Raw genomic sequence first — 20,018 nt, forward strand, 5'->3', positions numbered from 1 at the left:
AGAGTTAATTTTGATCAACAGTTAAAGTGTAAATAAATAAAAAAAATTTATAGCATTATATAATTAAAAATCTTTAATCACACATGATTTATGAAGTGTTTGTGGGTGTAATATGAATCCATATAAAAAAGGTTGTAAAACTTGTGTAATTTTGACATCTTTCCAAAATAGTATTATACATTAATACAATGTGGAAATCACTTGTTAAGAACAGAGATGACCCATTAGCCATTTTCTTGAGCAACTACAATTTTGAATTTATCAGAAAAGAACTGAGGAAGGGAGAACAAGTTTAAAGTGTATAAATTTGATGTTGAACCACATATGGATGGTAACCAGATGCTGCATGTTGTTATCGGTTAAGAAGAAGAAGAAAATAAAGAGATCACAAATTCAGATGAACAGTACTCATAATAATTATTATTATTATTATTACAGGCAGCTCCAAAGAGTCCTTAGACTCATGTAGGGAGGACTAACATCATGTCAAGAACAACTATTCAACATTCACACAGTATCTATCATACTTCACCTTGAACTCATTTACAGTCATGACACCCACAACAGACTCTGGCAGCTTATTCCACTCATTTACCACACTCCAAGTAAAAAAACCTAGCTCTGACACCCTTGCTAACCACACTCTTACCAAGCTTCCATTGATGGCCCCTAGTCCTCCCACCACCAGTCCTAGTCTCAAAAATATCTTCTGAATTAATATTTTATAAAAACCCTTCAGTAATATCAATGTCTCAATCATATCACCAGTTTTCCGCCAATCAACCAATTTCTGCAGCCCACAAATCTTCAACCTGTTCTCATAAGGTTCATTCCATACTCCTGCTATCATCTTGGTCACTCGTCTCTGGATCCTCTCCACCTCCTCCCCATCAAGAAGAAACCCTAGCACCCATATCTAGGCACAGTAGTCTAGATGGGTCTTATCAAGGTTCGATACAGAGGAACAATAACTTGTTTGTCTCTGATTGTTAAAGTATTTTTCAGCAACCAAGTGATTTGATGAGCTGATATAGCCACTTTTGCGATGTGTCCCCTAAATTTCAACTCCATATCCGCCAACACGTCCACATCCCTGGCCTCATCAATCTCCTGGAGTACAGTTCCACCAATGTGATATACTGCTACTAATCTTTTCACCCCAAAATGCAAAACCTTACATTTTTCCACATTAAATTGACATCCATTCTCCTTAGTCCAGTCCTCCAAACTATCCAAATCATCGTGCAAAATTTTGACATCTGAGCATTCACTATTGCTCTACCCAACTTTGCATCATCCACAAACAGATGCACAGTTAATTTCAGATCCTTTCCTATATCGTTAATGAACAAATTAAACAGTAGTGGTCCAAGAACAGAACCCTGCGGCACACCACTAGTCACAGGCCATCGTATAAATGACCAAAATAAACCACTGTCTGATATCTCTCCATCAACCACCCTCCTATCCATCTCACCAACCCTATATCCATTCTCATATGCTGCAGTTTACTGATTAGAATTCCATGTGGTATCCTATCAAAGGCTTTAGCAAGGTCCAGTAGAATCACTGTAAACCCGTTACGCTTATCCAGTTCAGCCATCACTGTGTTATAGAATGTGAGCAAGTTACTGAGGCGTGATCTACCCTTCACAAAACTATGCTGTCCACCATATAGTAATCCCATTTTCAACTATCCAATCTCTTGACTATTTTCTCCAAGACTTTGACAACAATTCCTGATATGCTGATCGGCTGGTAATTTTCAACAGCAGTCTTGGAACCTCCTTTATGCAGTGGAACTATTTTCCCCTCTTTCCACCCCTTGGGACTAACCCAGACCCGAGACTCAATTCTTTATATAAATTAATTTAGAATATATAAATTCTTTAGCCTCTTCTCGTACGAACATAAGCTGGTATACCATCCAATCCCGCAGATGAATTGACATTGAGGTTTTGTAATAGACTATTCACCTCCACTTCATTCACCACAATTCCCATATAAGCTGTTGGTTCTTCCATTTCTGCAATGTCACCACCTGGATGATATACTCTTACAAAGTGCTCACTCAGTAATTCTACTATATCAACTGATTCGGTTACCTCCCTACCTATCATAATAGTACTTATAGAAAATGTATAAAGCAGAAACAAATGTATGTATGATAAAAAGTGTAGTGAGTCAATAAGAGGGGAGACTATTAATCAGATAAGCTATCTTCTTCAAGACAGAGTAAAGGATTTCTAAAAAGAGATGTTTTTTGGTAAATGCAATCAATGTGGTAACTGTATTCTAAGATACATAGATATTGTACATGCAAGCCAAGGTTCAAACAACTATGTATGCAATAAATACATCTAACATTATCATTCACTGCCAGGAGGAATGGATGGCTGTAAATATTACCCAGGGAAGTTATGTCTATGCATGGCTGTAGATTTAAGTATTATCCTAAATAAATTGCCAGCTTGGTTGGCTGAATGGTTAGCATATCTGCTTTCCAATGAATAAGTCATAGGTTAGAAGATAGATTTTCCATTGTATAAGGCTTTGATTAGGCCATACATAGACTACTGTGCCCAGATTTGGTCACCTGGTTTTTTTCAGAAGGACGAAGAGATGATGGAAAGAGTCCAGAGGCGACTGACTAAGGTAGTTTCTAAACTCTGGAATGTTGAGTTTGAAGAAAGATTGAGAAGATGCAACTTGCAGAGTCTGGTAGACAGGAGGAAGAGGGGAGATATGATAGAGATCTACAAGTTAGTAAGGGGTTGTTATAGGATCAATGCTGGAGAGGTTCTATAGTAAATAGTTTGAGATCAGGGGAGAACCAGAGGTCGTCCCTGTGTGTGTGTGTGTGTGTGTGTGTGTGTGTGTGTGTGTGTGTGTGTGTGTGTGTGTGTGTGTGTGTGTGTGTGTGTGTGTGTGTGTGTGTGTGTGTGTGTGTGTGTGTGTGTGTGTGTGTTATTAATGCAACACACACACACACACACACACACACACACACACACACACACACACACACACACACACACACACACACACACACACACACACACACACACAGAGTTCTTGGGCTGGTGTAAACCCATTTCCCTTATCCAGTTCATCCGTCACCTTGTTATAAATTATGGAGGCAAATGACTTTATATAAATTGCTTTATTATCCCATAATGCAAAGCACACATCGTTTCAGGTGTGTATAATGCTATGCATTATGGGAGTGGTCACTAATCAAAACGGTTCAACCTCTGTTGAGATGGTACTGTTAAAGTGTGTAGTCCCTTTTCCAAAAATTATGCATGATCAACAAGATCACTCTAAATCTCACTGATTGACCCAAAAGGATCACTCCTAAATAAGCAAATTTTCATCAGTAGCTCTACTCAGTGACAGACAAGAACCTAACACCAAGAAGAACCATTCTACTCCCCAAAATCAAGTGCAAAGGCAAACATTACTATAATGTCATGAGGTGGTAGCCAGATCTAGAAGAGATACCAAGGTTGAAATAAGAAAATCCTAGGGAATTTTATTGAGCACTTTATTGGAGTATTTCATCCTAGAGGAGTCAGTATTAATGCTAGAGGGATAGGGCAGGTTCGAGGTTTAGAGGTACAGGAGGAGAGTGTGTTTCAGATACTGAGTACTCTGGATGTCAGTAAAGCTTCGGGACTGGATGGTATTTCACCATCCAGTCCCAACTAACTAAATAAGTCTATTATTTATTGTCTTATTATTGTCTTGTGTTCTGAATTAAACTAAAAAATCCAAGTGTTAAAAGATTCATGCAGTATAATTGTGGATCTTCCTGAAACCACAGTAGTATGCTACTAACCACAGTGACATGTATAAGAAGAGCTCCTGATTGCGATAAGTTTTCTAGAAATAATTAAATATATATGCGTAATTTTTTGAGTAAGAGAGGCTGTAAACGTTGTGTGCTACCGGTTTTATTAGTGTGTGGGATTTTATTTGCCAAAACTTAATTACGAAATCATTATTATTAGACTTAGTAACCTGCAAAAAATGGCGGTGGCATTATCATTCCATGACTTTAATTTAGATTTCAGTCCTTTCGTTAAGTGTGAGGTCTGTTATATGTATTCTTTCGATGACAAACAATATTAAACAGGAATTGCATATGAAAAAGAGGCTATGGAAGAGATATAAGGAGACAGGTGAAGAGAAGATGCATGAAGAATATGAGACACAGGCCAGAAGAGTGACTAGCGTGGTAAGGAAAGCGAAACTGGAATATGAGAGGAGATTGGCCCTAAGATTCAAAGAAAATCCTAAGGAATTTCTTAGCTATGTGGCCAGTAGGAGGAGAAATGACTGTGAAAGAATGATATTGTGGGATAAAAATGGGAATAGAGCGATGATGCAGAGGACATAGTGGAATTGTTCAATGAACATTTTATTGGAGTATTTCAATAAAATGAACTGACTCCTCTAGGATGAAATAAAATTTCATCCTAGAGAAGTCAGTTTTAATGCTAGAGGGATAGGGCTGGTTCAAGGTTTAGAGGTAGAAAAGGAGAGTGTGTTTCAGATATTGAGTACTCTGGATGTCAGTAAAGCTTTGGGACTAGATGGTATTTCACCACGAGTTTTGAGAGAATGTGCTAGGGAACTCACAAATGCATTTAACCTGGCTTTTCAATGAAAGTCTGGCTTCGGCAAAGGTGCCCAGGGAATGGATGGAATGGAAGATAGTGCCATTGCATAAGGGTGGTAAGAGACCGGAAGTGTCTAATTATAGGCTGGTCTGTGTGTCATCAGTAGTTGTTAAGATCTTGGAGAAAGTAGCGAGGGACGTATACAGCATTGGGCAGATGAGGGTAATGTTATCTGTGAGTGTCAACATGGATTTGTGAAAGGGCGCTCTTGTTTTAGTAATATGCTGGCCTTTTATAATAAAGTTACAAGAACATTGGATGAGAGAAAGGCATATACTGCAATTTTCTTAGACTTAGCAAAGGCATTTGACAGGGTGTCACATGATAGGCTGATATTTAAGTTGCAGCACATGGGTCTGGATGTCAGATTGGTCAACTGGATTCAGGATTGGCTGTCTGATAGGTATCAGAGAATTGTGTATGGTGGAGCAGTTTCAAGGAGACAGAGGGTTACAAGTGGGGTCCCACTGGGCTCACTACTAGGACCTATACTGTTTAACCTTTATATCAATGACATTGCCAGTGGATTGCTAGGGGATATTCAGTTGTTTGCGGATGATACGAAGCTGGAAAGGATTATTAGTAATAGTGCAGATGTGGCAGCCCTGCAAGAGGATTTGAATACGCTAGATAGATAGGCAAATGAATGTGGGTCTCAGTTTAATTCAGCAAAATGTAAGGTCTTGAGGTTTGGGAAACATCGATGGGATGCTGCATACTCTATGGGAGGAGTTATACTGGTGGAAGTAGGGGAGACAAGAGATCTGGGGTTCAGATCAGAGACTTACACAACGGAATGATAACCCTTTCATCTCTGCAGGTCAGTGTCCTTCTCATAATTGCAGCAATCCTCTGTGTTACCTTCACTACCTTTGCAATATGTCCCCTAAACTTCAGGTTTCTGATCAGACCACACATACACTATTGTTCTCAGATTTGGTCCCCAGGATTTGAAGGGGATAAATTAACTGTTAAATTAAGGGGATAAATAAATACTTCTAATGAAAGGATACAAAGACAGATAACAAAGATGGTTTCAGGATGGTAAAATGTTGGTTATGAGGATCAGCTGAGGGAATGTGGACTGCAGAGTTTGGTGGATAGAAGAAGGAGAGGTGATATGATTGAGACTTTTCAACTGTTGAGAGGTGGTTACGGGGTTGACACTGGGGAGTTCTTTCGCTTGGTTGAACTGCAGGAAGGAGTGATGACACGAGGCCATCCCTGGAAGTTACGAAAGGAAACTGTGAGCAAGAGGGTGAGGAGTGGTTTCTTTGCATGGAGGGTGGTTGAACTGTGGAATGCATTGTCTGATGGAGTGGTGAGAGCAAGAACGGTCAATGAGTTTAACACGTTCGCTGCCAACTACGAGTATACTCGTAGTGGGTAAACCTGCTTCACAAGCCAGCTACGAGTATACTCGTATGACGCTTACCGCCGGGAACGAGATTATTGTTGTGACCTTGAAGAAGTGAAAATGCTTGGCTTGTGGGGCTAGCATCAAAACTGTGTATTCTCATAGACCGTATATGCTTTGTACAAGCCAACTACGAGTATACTCATAGGACGCTTACCTCCGGTAACGAGATTATCGTACTGACCTTGAAGAAGTGAAATTGCTCGGCGTAGGGGAACAGACCATGCCGAAGTAGCGTGGCAGCGAACGTGTTAAGGAGTGGTATGATAGACTTTGTGTTTCTTACGGGGGGACCTCCCCTCAATGAGTCTTGACAGACTTTATGTTCTTAGGAAGGACCTACCACGATGAGTCTTTTGACTCCATGGCGGCCTGAATAATAATAATAATAATAATGACACCATCAGCACACACTAAGGTTATCCTTCCAAAGTCATTCTTCCTTTTACTTTCCACATAGAGGAAGAACTCTTTGGGATTACTCTTAATCTTCTTGGCTAAGGTCTTCTCATAATCTGATTTAGCTTTTTTTACTATGCTAGTAACCTTGCCAGTTTGAGCCTTGTACTGCTAATGGGTGTACTGAACACCTTCTTTTTGTAAATTCTCGATAACATTTTCTATTTTTGCAGATTAAGCTGTGATACTACTACTCATCTATCTATCGCCTACCTTGTTTGTCTTCCTGACCATAGGGACACAATCTGATATTGCCTTCCTCAGATACCTGCTGATTTTATTCCATGCACTGCTAACATCTTACCCCTACAATATGTTCTGCCATGGGACTGCTGCAATCTTACTCCGAAGCTTGTTATAATTGCTTAACCTGCAGTTCCATATATAAACCTACTTAAATAGAGAAATCCACAAATTTTGCAACCTTTCAAGTCAATACCACATGATCGCTCTCACCAATTGGAGGTAACGAGGACAGTGGCGCATTCAGGATTTAATCTTGGAGGGGGCTGCGCGCTCAGGATTTAACCTTTGGGGGGGGCCCAAGTTGAGTAGACGTTTTGCGAATACACACTACACATCGCATACGACCTATAATTGAGAATCTGCAGTGATTGCTAATTCATAAGCAGCATACAACATAAATAAAAAAAAACGAATTTTAATTAGGAAAAGATTTTTGTGAAATTTTTCTAGTGTTTTTTCCTTTTCTTTGGGGGGTGCCCGGGCCCCTTGCCCCCCCCCCCCCCCCCCTGGGTGCGCCACTGAACGAGGACACCTTACTTATGAATATATCCTCTGAACCAATGACCAGGTCCAACACTCTCACACCATGTGTCCCTTCAGTTATGTGCTGTTTCAAGTAATTATCTCTTAGAAGATGTATGAATTGAATTTCCTTTTTGCCACGTGATATTTCCTCCTTCCAATTGATATCACCATAATTAAAATCCCCCATAATAATCACCAACCCTGCACTCATTGCACTAATTTGCTAATGCATGAATTCAATATCACCCCCTGTACCCCCTGGCCTATAGCAGCAACCCACTGTATATTTGCATTGGTCACTATTCCACACCAGACCGCCTCAAATGTACCATCATTCACATGTCTATTATCTTGATATACTACTTTCTTTGGATGTAACTCATCAGCTAACATCAACAGTACTCCTCCCCCTGTTCTATCTTCTCTATCCTCCCTGAAAATAATGTACCTGTCACATTCAATTCCAGTGACCACATCTTCTGCTGACAGCCAAGTTTCACTAATGCCTACAACTTTTGGTGAGACTGCACTGACTAATGCCAAAAATTCTTCCCTCTTATTTTGAATGCTTCTTGCATTTGTATACAAAAATTGCAGATTCCCTTTAGTTCTTGTACCAGCTTTAGAACTGATATACATGTCACTAATTTCAGTAGTCCCTTGCCAATTTTTATTCCCTTTATTCTGCAATTCATTCCATGAATAAGGATCAGCGATTATACAATCACTGCTTAAGTTTCTCCCTCTTACACTCAATCTTTTCAATTTTAGTTTTCCTGCCCAATTACTTCAACTTGCTCAGAAAATAGTAACTTCTTCAATCGCTTATGACCTTCCATAAGATGTTCAGATGCAACCCATCTCTTGCATACAGATTGGTTGCATCTGAACATCTGAATCACCTTCAAGCATACTGCAGACATCAACAAATTCCAGACCTTTTTTTTTGCACATTCTTGCAGTCATATCATTCATTATCATTACTCGTCTAATTATCTCATAATTGGCAAAACGAGGCAGTACACACACTATCCTCCCATTGACACTTTTCTTCTTCACAATATCTAACAATGTTCTTAAATCTTTTGCAATTCAATTTATACTACCACTCAAGTCATTTGTACCCACCATAACTATCATCTTTTCTGCATCATGCCCTCTCTTTATTGCTAATGCCACTCTCACAATCATAGAATCACCATATATTTTACCACTCATAACTTCATTCAAGTCACTCACAGCCTCATTTTCTATGCTATTCAGCATAACTCTCCCAGTTTCATTACTCAAAGCTCTTTTACTTACTCCCTCACTCTCACAACATCTCGTTTCTTCTCGACCTCTTGTGCTTTCATTCTGTTGACTAGAACATCCTGTTCTAGTTACTTCAGCTAGAGTAATCTCCATAGTCCTAATTTCTCTATTTAACCCATTTAACTCAGATTTAATTTCCAGAACCCCCTTACTGAGCACTTCCAATTCCTCCTGCAAAATATGAAGGACACTTTTCATTTTCTTGAACTCCTGCCGAAGTTCACCCGCTACAGTCCCGACGTCTGCTTCCATGCCTAATCGCTCCAGCCTTTCCTGACACTTCACATACGTCGACATTTTCATTCTTCTCATTTAGCCAAAAAGTCCACTGATCCTTCACATTCCTCGACGCATACATATAACAGTTTCTGCAATGCATCCACTGTGAAAAATCCAACGCAGAGCCTGACTTTCGTAGAGAAGTTCTGCAAGCTGCTGACGTACGTTTCTTGTTGGGCGCCATATTTAGTCGCTGAAATAGTGAAACCAACAGAAGCAAAAACACAATATACACAACAGGATTCCAAACAATAACACCACTGAAGGACACTTGTATCCAACTGCAGCACAATTTGAGACAAAAAGGCACACTATACTTTAATTTAAAAAGATGTTTTTTCCAATTCAACACAGCCCCCACGTTCACTAACGATTTCCATGGGAACTATTCAGTAGAACTAGCATCCATCCATTATTGTCACCCATTTCTGCCAAACCTACGAGAACACAATCAACAGATGCCTAACTACTTCCAGTTGTCTTTTATTACAACTGTTTTAGTTGTAATAAAAGTCAACTGTCATAGAGAAGGCTTTTTACAAAAGCCTTCCCTATGACAAAGGACTATAACACCCAGCTATTCAAGAGGATCAACACACATACTCATAAATGGTTAATGCACAGAGCAATAATTAAATGTTTAATGGTTCTTGTATTTCATCTCTGTCACAAAGATGTCTTCAGGGATTCAATATTAAAATTAAAAAAGTCCTAAGAGAGGTACCCTCTATGGGTGCTAGTGGCTAGTCTTAACTGTTTGGTAGGAGGTCTAAGAATTAATGTTTAACAAATCTGCAGCTTTTTAGAATAAGCTGCAGATTCTTTAAATCTGCAGCTTATTCTAAAAAGAGTCTTTGAAATTTGCACATTTGCTTACATGAAGCATAGTATTTTTTTTTTCATTTGATTTTATGCAAGTATCCAAGGCATGGTTGGCTAGACCTCATTGACCAGATAAAAGAAAATGTATTTCTTGTATTCTCAAAAGCAGATGTTGGAAGATTTCTCAGTTTGACCAAAAGAAGATATGCTGCAAGAATAAGGAACCTTGTAAACACCTGAACAGAGAAGTGAGAGAGTAGATAAGGGCAGCCACTTCAATTAGTTTTGAAAGCAGTGCAGATATGATATTTCTTTAAAGTTCTGGCTGTTGTTTTTTTTTTTTCAGAAGTGCCCTGGACATAGTGAATAGTAATGGCATTAATATGATCTATATGTAGAACATAATGTGAGGTGATGGGAGAAGGGAATGATGGGAAAGGACAGATTAGACTTTTCTCCACCATCTCGATAGGTGGTGGAGAAAAGAGGCTAATCTGTCTGAACTATGCAGCCAAACAGAGAACACATCATCGATATATCTTAGCCAGATATGTTTGAGAATGATGGTATTAAGAGCATGTTTTTTAAAATGCACCACATAAAAATTCACTGCAAGAAGAAGGGGAGAGCCCATGGTTGTCCCCTTTATCTGTTTGTATATGGTGTTCTCCCAAGTGAAGCCTTTAATACTCAAATATCAACAGATTACTCTGCTCTTGGCTCCAGTGCAATAGTAAATAGTAAATCATTATGTTGGAACTTTTTTTAGGATATGTTATTTTAATATCCTTTTAAAATTAACAGAAATTTTTACAAAGGAGAAAAAGCTACCAGTGAGGAGGACCAGTGATTTAGTCAATTGATTAGCAAGTTTGCATGGGGAATGTCTAAACTATCAACAGCTGGGTGTAGTGGAGAGATCAGGTTTGTCAATTTTCGATGCTCCATATACTTAAAGATTGTGGATCTTTTCGGAAATATAGGAGCAAGTGAAGTTAATAGTATGGCTGAGAGCTTGAACAGTACTACTTTCACCTGCTGGGTTGCCCACTGGCAACCCAGCAGGTGAAAGTGGCAACGAGGTAGTGATCTTCATTGCTGGCTTGCCAGTACTGTTCAAGCTCTCAGCCATACTATTAACTCCACTTGCTCTTATATTATAAGTGGTGAGACAGCAGAAGTGCAAGGTAGTGAAAATGCAATTTGCATAAATGGCACGGAAAAAATAACTGAAGATATGAAAGATGAGTTGGCAAAGTTGAAGCAAGAGATTAAACATATGAAGAGGAGAATTATGGATTCACATTGGAATGTGAGGAAGAATGAGATGAAAGACTTGAAAGAAATATGAAATGTTTTGAAAGTGGCAATGTATGGAGATTCGGTGATAAGAGGTGTGGATAGTGAAAAGGTGCACAAAGTCTGTTTGTAGTATGGTAGTTGGCAGAATCATTTGATTGGTAACAATAAGACTGTAAGCAGGGCTGTTATGAGGCTGTTAAGCAGCAGACTGAAAAATAACACTGTGATGGGTAAGGTAGTTGGCATGCTGCCCAGGTATGATAACGATGAGTGGAGAAGTGAGTGAAGATTGCAAATAGTACTCTAGCAAAATTGTCTGAGGAAAATGGAGTTCATTTTATGAATGTGTGGGGATGACCGAAGATAACGCTGTATAAAAGAGATGGGTTATATTTGAATGGATTTGGTGTGAGTCATTTATTATTATTATTATTACATGACACCTCCAGGGAGTCCAAGGATGCATCGTGGGAGGGGCACGCTACTGTACCTCGCTAAATACATCTTATCCTCTCCACTTCTTAATTCTCAACTACGACACTGCTACCATCAATGCCATCTATCGCCCATCATCACCAACAACAGTATTTTTTTGTCTTTAAATTGCTTGTGTTCTGAAGGCTGATTTGTCTGTATGCGGGATGAAAAACTCGAGTTTCCAGGAGAAAAACCCAGCTACTACCATATGAGATCGGCTAACTCACCTTCAACTGAAAAAGCCCATATAAGGATTCCCCTTGTCACGACGAGAATTGAACCCATGTCTTTTCCAATCGAAGGGCGCAATTTTCGGCTATTCTTCCAATTGCACTATGGTGGCTATAACTGTAGAAACTGTGCTGCAAGAGAAAGAGAGAGAGAGAGAGAGAGAGAGAATGACTGAAGTTAATGTAAGGCCTGAGAAGCAAGAGTTGTGGAAGAGCTGGAGAGTATGGTAGGCAAGTTTGTGAAAGGTGAGGGCACAAGTGAAGAGAATGAGAAAGAAGGAACAAAGAGTAGGCAGGAAAATGGGGAAGGTCAGGGGACACCATATGAAAAGTATAGATGATGGTTTCAGGAGTAGATGTATGAGTGCACAGGAAAGGATTGACACAGTCAAGGATGCAGGAGTGACATTTAGGTCTGAGGAGGATGTAATATCAGTGATGATAGATAGGAATGGACAGGGAAGAGTATAGAGGATGCATGTCCAGGAAATGGGGTTAGTGGGACTTCTTATAGAAACAGAAATGAGCTAGTGTGTATGTTTACAAATACTAGAAGTATTTGAAACAAAGGGAATGAAACTGTAGTGATGAAAGAGTTCATTTGCCAAAAACTTGTTATAAGTGAGACCATGTTTGAACAAGGATGGTATTCCGACAGAAATAGAGATGGAAGTATATGTATTCTTTCGTGAAGACCAACAAAACAAAAAGGGAGGAGGAGTGTTATTCATGATGTCAGAGGAGTTGAGCCCATCTGTGGTGGAGATTCAAGAAGCAGATAATGACAGTGGTTTTGAAGTAGCATTGTGTGAAGTGGAGGTGGACAGGATGAAATGTTTAGCGAGGTGTTGCTATAGACTTGGTAATGTGGAAGGCAGTGAGAAGGAAATGTTTAGACAAATTGATCTGGCTAATAAGAAAAGTGTGATCATTATGGGCAATTTCAGTAATGGTAATATAAACTGGAATGAAGAGGCAGCATCAGGAATCAAAGAGAATGGATTTCTTGAGTATTTAAGGGTAAGGATAACTACCTTATGCAGTATGTAACAGAGATCACACGTGGATCGAGGGTCTTGGATTTGATTATCTCATCAGAGGATATTGTTGAAAATGAAGTGTCACATCTTCCTCCATTTTGTGAAAGTTACCATTAAGTGATCACTTGTGAGCCATAAATCAGGACTTTTTTTTTTGTGATAAAGAGTTATATATGGAACTATAAGGAACTATATGTGATTATGGCAAATTCAAGAGGTGGCTTGCAGTGATATCATGGAATGAGGAATGGCATGGGAAGGAAATCAATCAGGGTGAATATTCAGGATGCGCTAGGTGTGCAGTGCTCATCCACCGAATAGCAATATCACCAATATTATATTTTTGCATTTATTCTTGTTAAAAAAAACTCCCCTGATTGTTTTCAGACTTCATGTAATCCCTAAAAGTAAACACAATATACTAATGTTTCATGAAGAGGACACTTTTTGAAGTGTAAACATTGCATTGCATTCGCATTGATAGCCAGGGTATGCGTTCAAAATGCATAGACCTTTGAGCCCTTTGAAAAGATTTACAGATTCTTAGCGTTTTAATAGTTTTAAACCACTCAGAAGGCAAGGCAGGGTGAGCTCTGAGACAATAATACCTAGAGGCTGTGATTGTTATTGTGTCAACCAATCCAACTGAACGTTATAATGAGTTGCTGTTTTTGTTTACTGAGTTTCATCTGTTTTCCATGCATGAAGTGTGAATTGAGGTGGTAGGCAAGTTTTTAATATATAACTTCTATAAATTTATACATTTTTTGCCCATATTTACAATGGGAAACAGTATTGTAGTCGAAGATGGTAAGCTTTGTCCTCCTCTTCCAAATTTTACACCTCTAAGTAATTTAATATACAATTAAATATAACTGGTAATTAATTTACGGAATTCACAATGCATATGAAGTATATTAATTAAAGATACTTTAATGAATCACTTCTATATTTCGGCAATGTCACATTGCCATCTTTGGGAACATAAAGATATGGTATGTGCACTAAGGAACTAACAAAGCAAATGAGGAAGAAAGTAATAAACTAATTCTGTTCCTAAAGTCCTAAAATGGTGCCCTCTTGTGGGCTAATTTGGTAGTCTTGGCCGTTGGGCTGAAGTTCTCATAATGAAAGTCTCCCAAATTTGGGGCAGTTTCATGCACCCAAATTTGTTGAGGTTAGGAACGTTTTTTAGAGCTGCTGAAGATTCTTTGAACAATCTTTCGTATTTAAACTTGCTACGATGGATTATTTTTGTTTTCTTCCAACGAATTTTATGGTGGGTATCTAAGGCATGGTCTGCCAACCCAGAGTGGCTGTACTGGTGAAACCGGATGTAGTCTTGGTGTTCTGAAATCCTGATATTTGTTGTTCTGTCTGTTTGGCCAAAGTAGGACAATTTGCAGCTGCAAGGGACCTGGTATACACCAGGTAGGTCTAGGGGAAGTGGTTGGTCTTTAGTAGAGCGGATAAGGGATGCCAACTTTTTATATGGTCTGTAACAGGAAGTAAGGTCATATTTTTTGAGGATATTAGTTATTTTTTCAGAGGTGCCCTGGATGTAGGGGATAGTGATAGACTTGGTGTAGTCTTTATTGTGGAGGGGGGGGAGGGGGGTTGTGGTTATTAGGTTTTAGTATTTTTTGGATTTTCTTGGGGTTATAGCCATTGGCTAAGAAAGTGTTGAGGATGTGGTTTAGTTCAATAGTCAGGGCCTTGTCATCTGAGCAGATTAATTTTGCCCTGTTATATAGTGTTTTTATCACCCCAGATTGTTGTGAGGGGGGGTGGTGGGATTGCTGGTGAATGTATCTGCCAGTGTGGGTGGGTTTTCTGTAAACAGAGAAAACCAAAGATCCATCAAGCTGGCAGGCGATTGAAGTGTCTAGGAAGGGGAGAGTGTTGTTTTCCTCTTTTTCTAAGGTGAACTGGATTCTGGGATGTTGGTTGTTTAAGTGTGTTAGGAAGGAGTGGAGTGTGTCTGAGCCATGTGGCCAAATAGCAAACACATCATCCACATAACGAAGCCAAATAGTAGGTTTTTGTGGGGCGGAGTTTAAGGCTTTCTCTTCAAATGTCTCCATGAAGAAATTGGCCAAGGGTGGGGAAAGTGGTGAACCCATGGCTGTCCCCTCTATCTGTTTGTAGAATTTTCCTTGCCAAACGAAATAGCCTGAGTTCATTGTGAACTGAAATAGGGCTGAGATATTGGGAGGAAACTTGGCTTGGATGAGCTCAAGGGTTTCTTTGAGTGGGACATTAGTGAATAGGGAGGAGACGTCAAAACTGACCATTATGTCAGTGTGTTGGAGTGTGAGGTTTTCTATACTGGCTTTAAAGTGGGCTGAGTTTTTTATGTGTGATGGTGTGTTGCCAGTGTAGTGTGTGAGCGTTTTGGCTAAATGTTTGGCTAATTTATATGTGGGGGAATCAATGCCATCCACTATGGGACGCAATGGCACATTTTGTTTATGTGTTTTTGGGAGTCCATATAATCAGGGGAGTCTAGAGTTATAAGGTTTAAGTTTGTTGGTGACTTCCACAGGCCAAGAAGTGACCTTCTTAAGGTCTACTACTAAGGTCTACTACCGTACTTAAGGTCTACTACCGTACTACTTACCTCCCCATTGAATATAATCCAATCAACTCTCAGATTAGAACTATCCACAGACTCCTTAAGAAGGTCACTTCTTGGCCTGTGGAAGTCACCAACAAACTTAAACCTTATAACTCTAGACCCCCCCGATTATATGGACTCCCAAAAATACATAAACAAAATGTGCCATTGCGTCCCATAGTGGATGGCATTGATTCCCCCACATATAAATTAGCCAAACATTTAGCCAAAACGCTCACACACTACACTGGCAACACACCATCACACATAAAAAACTCAGCCCACTTTAAAGCCAGTATAGAAAACCTCACACTCCAACACACTGACATAATGGTCAGTTTTGACGTCTCCTCCCTATTCACTAATGTCCCACTCAAAGAAACCCTTGAGCTCATCCAAGCCAAGTTTCCTCCCAATATCTCAGCCCTATTTCAGTTCACAATGAACTCAGGCTATTTCGTTTGGCAAGGAAAATTCTACAAACAGATAGAGGGGACAGCCATTGGTTCACCACTTTCCCCACCCTTGGCCAATTTCTTCATGGAGACATTTGAAGAGAAAGCCTTAAACTCCGCCCCACAAAAACCCACTATTTGGCTTCGTTATGTTGATGATGTGTTTGCTATTTGGCCACATGGCTCAGACACACTCCACTCCTTCCTAACACACTTAAACAACCAACATCCCAGAATCCAGTTCACCTTAGAAAAAGAGGAAAACAACACCCTCCCCTTCCTAGACACTTCAATCACCTGCCAGCTTGATAGATCTTTGGTTTTCTCTGTTTACAGAAAACCCACCCACACTGGCAGATACATTCACCCACCAGCAATCCCCCCCCCCCCTCACAACAATCTGGGGTGATAAAAACACTATATAACAGGGCAAAATTAATCTGCTCAGATGACAAGGCCCTGACTATTGAACTAAACCACATCCTCAACACTTTCTTAGCCAATGGCTATAACCCCAAGAAAATCCAAAAAATACTAAAACCTAATAACCACAACCCCCCCTCCCCCCCTCCACAATAAAGACTACACCAAGTCTATCACTATCCCCTACATCCAGGGCACCTCTGAAAAAATAACTAATATCCTCAAAAAATATGACCTTACTTCCTGTTACAGACCATATAAAAAGTTGGCATCCCTTATCCACTCTACTAAAGACCAACCACTTCCCCTAGACCTACCTGGTGTATACCAGGTCCCTTGCAGCTGCAAATTGTCCTACTTTGGCCAAACAGGCAGAACAACAAATATCAGGATTTCAGAACACCAAGACTACATCCGGTTTCACCTGTACAGCCGCTCTGGGTTGGCAGACCATGCCTTAGATACCCACCATAAAATTCGTTGGAAGAAAACAAAAATAATCCATCGCAGCAAGTTTAAATACGAAAGATTGTTCAAAGAATCTTCAGCAGCTCTAAAAAACGTTCCTAACCTCAACAAATTTGGGTGCATGAAACTGCCCCAAATTTGGGAGACTTTCATTATGAGAACTTCAGCCCAACGGCCAAGACTACCAAATTAGCCCGCAAGAGGGCACCATTAGGACTTTAGGAACAGAATTAGTTTATTACTTTCTTCCTCATTTGCTTTGTTAGTTCCTTAGTGCACATACCATATCTTTATGTTCCCGAAGATGGCAATGTGACATTGCCGAAATATAGAAGTGATTCATTAAAGTATCTTTAATTAATATACTTCATATGCGTTGTGAATTCCGTTAATTAATTACCAATTAAATATAGCATTCTCCTTCATTATTGTTTTCTAATATATCTTAAAACAAACACATTGCCTCCCTCTGCACAGATTTGGTTACAATTAACACTTTGAGCCTTATCAATGTAAATAGACATCCATCGCGTGTGAACCCAGAATCCCATCAATGTATATTTACATCGCTAAATTAAAAATTCTGAAAATAATAATATATGCTTAAAATTCATTATCAGACTGTACTGTAGTTAAATTTGAACCTTCAGCTTCATTATCCATGAGGATGGTTGACTTTTATCAATAAAAAAGGGAATTTATATTAGTATATCGTAAAGCCTGTCCATCAGCTGCGTGACGTACTATCGCATTTGTTCATGTTTATATTACATCGTGCCATCATAACTCTGGCTTCTCCAATCTAAACAATATAAGGGATTCACGACTTTCTTCTTGTGACCTGAGAGATCAGTTTGAATTTCTCTGTCACCATGGACAGAGACCAGGACCCAGTGGTGCCCAAAGCAGCAGGTGTAAAATGGTTCTTGAGTGAACATGAATTAGAACAAATGCTCGAGGAAATTCTTGATTATGAAGGATTTGAATTAGATGATTGGACAAACAGTGATCCAGAACAAGAGGAAGCAGATCTTCCCATAAATGTGAGTTCCAAGTCAAGCGACAGTGATGCAGAACTTCGAAAGAGGTGTGACCAAATTCAAGGTCATTCAGCAAGTCATGTTGTGGTGTGTGAGTATCAGGAGAAGTGGCAGTCGGCAACCAAATGATGCTCAGTTTAACTGGAAAAATGAGGGTACTATGCAAGACATACCATAAGTACCTGGCATATCTCATGCATCCAACATCAATGAAAATTTATTCCTTTTTCAAGTTTTTGAAATATTCATAAATAACAATGTTATATCTGATATGAAAACTGAAACCAAATGATATGCTGTACAACAACTTGCAGCAGAAAAAAGGAAAGGGCCATTACCTAAACATTCAATTTTCTCAAGATGGAAACCTGTTACCATATCCGAAATGAAATGTTTTCTGACTATTATTTTGCACATGGACCTTGTTAGGAAACCCAGAATTAGGGATTACTGGCCTACCAAACCTGTTTACGATTCAAAATTTGCCTCTTCTCTCCAGATATCTCGCGATCGCTTCTTTTCTATTCTGACATTCCTTCATCTCAATAACAATGAGACAAACATTCCTAGGGGAAATCCTGGACATGACCCTCTGTACAAACTTTGTCCAGTGTTCAATAAATTATCAATGATTTCCAAACTTTCTTCACTCCAGAATGATGAAGGGATTTGTGGCTTCAGAGGAAGAGTACACTTCAGAGCATTCATAAAAGGGAAAACTGAGAAATATGCCATGAAACCTTTTTGAGCTGTGTGAGGCAAAATCTGGATATATGTGTATGGCTGAAGTCTATATAGGGAGCACTGATAAGGAAGATTTGAATTCTGTTTTCAATAATTTATGGCAAAATGGTACCAAAGCTGTTGAGATAGTTATGCCAAATAGATGTGAAATGCCAAAACAGGCTTTCAAACAAAAACTGAAGAAAAGAGAGCGAGTATCAAGACGATGAGAACACCTGCTAGAAGTGAAATGGAAGGATGTTTGAGATGTCTACATTCTGTCCACCAAACATATGATGAGATGATGGAGACTGATGTGAGAGGACAACACCAGAAGACAAAAACCAGCTGCTATTGCTGACTACAATAAATTAAAAGTTGGAGTGGATCATAGATCATTCTGGATCTCACAATAGTGAACTCATATATATTATATAACAAAACCCACAGGAATATCTGACTATAACAATATGTTGAAGCAGTGCCGGCCTGGTTGGACGAGTAGTTAACGTATCCGCTCTCCAGCCAAAAGGCTGTGGGTTCGAATCCTGCCGTGGCAATGAACGATTGTGATTGTCTGTGAAAATACTAGTGGTGACGGTGGTGGTGGTGGTCAGCGGTAGATGGTGTTGGTGTAGATGAAAGCAGAGCGGTTCATTGTAGTTGGATTGAGTGGTGGAGACGGAGAGTTGTAGAGTAGGTGTCCTCCCTTGATGAGTCTTTGGACTCCCTGGAGGTGTCATGTAATAATAATAATAATAATAGTAGTTGAAAGTCTTGTGATATCAGCTGGACTAGACACATGCCAACCAACCTGCAGCTCCTCAGGAAAGTGGACATCTTATTGGAAGAAATCATTTTCCATATGTGGTTCCCATCACTCCAGAAAGTAAGGGAAGAGGAGGATAGAGGAAATACAAGTGTGTGCAGAAAAAGTAAAACAAACATCTGGAAGACAGGAAAGAAAGTACACAACTGTATACTGCAAGCAGTGTGATGTCCCACTTTGTCTAGGCGTGTGTTTTGAAGATTTCCACACTAAGGAAAAATACTGGCACATGCACTGATGTATAAAACAGCCCATATTTCATTATTTTACTACATATTTCTAGTAATATTTGTGTTCTAATCATCTGCAATTCTCAACATTCATATTGCAATTTTTATTTGCTATAACAGTATTGTGCTTATATATTGGACAATCCTGGTTGCCGATACTAAAAGGTAACTGAATATTACCCAAAATGTATGTATAATGGAGATTGAATCAGAGCTCAAGAAACAAAAAAGCATACCTCAGGAACAAAGCATTGAATTGTATTAAACACACCTAAAACAAACCATTGCAAAATCTGTGCAATGGTTTGATTTAGGTGCCAAAAACATCCCAATAAAAAAGAATGGTAGTCCATGGATTACAAAAGAAACCCTAGAACTAATTGAAAAAAGGAAACAATTAAAACAACAGATTGGCAAAACCCAAATTACCTGAACCT

General features: G+C 39.4%; 1 protein-coding gene across 1 annotated transcript in view; it reads right to left on the reverse strand.

Annotated features, from left to right (window-relative positions):
• Window positions 1-20,018, reverse strand: part of LOC150100544 (lysophosphatidylcholine acyltransferase 1-like) — a 335,629-nt gene that overhangs the window by 178,447 nt on the left and 137,164 nt on the right. The window lies entirely within an intron of this gene.

The sequence above is a fragment of the Typopeltis vanoorti genome, chromosome 12, assembly GCF_054136105.1.
Source record: "Typopeltis vanoorti isolate ZY-2024b chromosome 12, IOZ_Tvanoo_1.0, whole genome shotgun sequence".
NCBI lineage: Eukaryota > Metazoa > Arthropoda > Arachnida > Uropygi > Thelyphonidae > Typopeltis > Typopeltis vanoorti.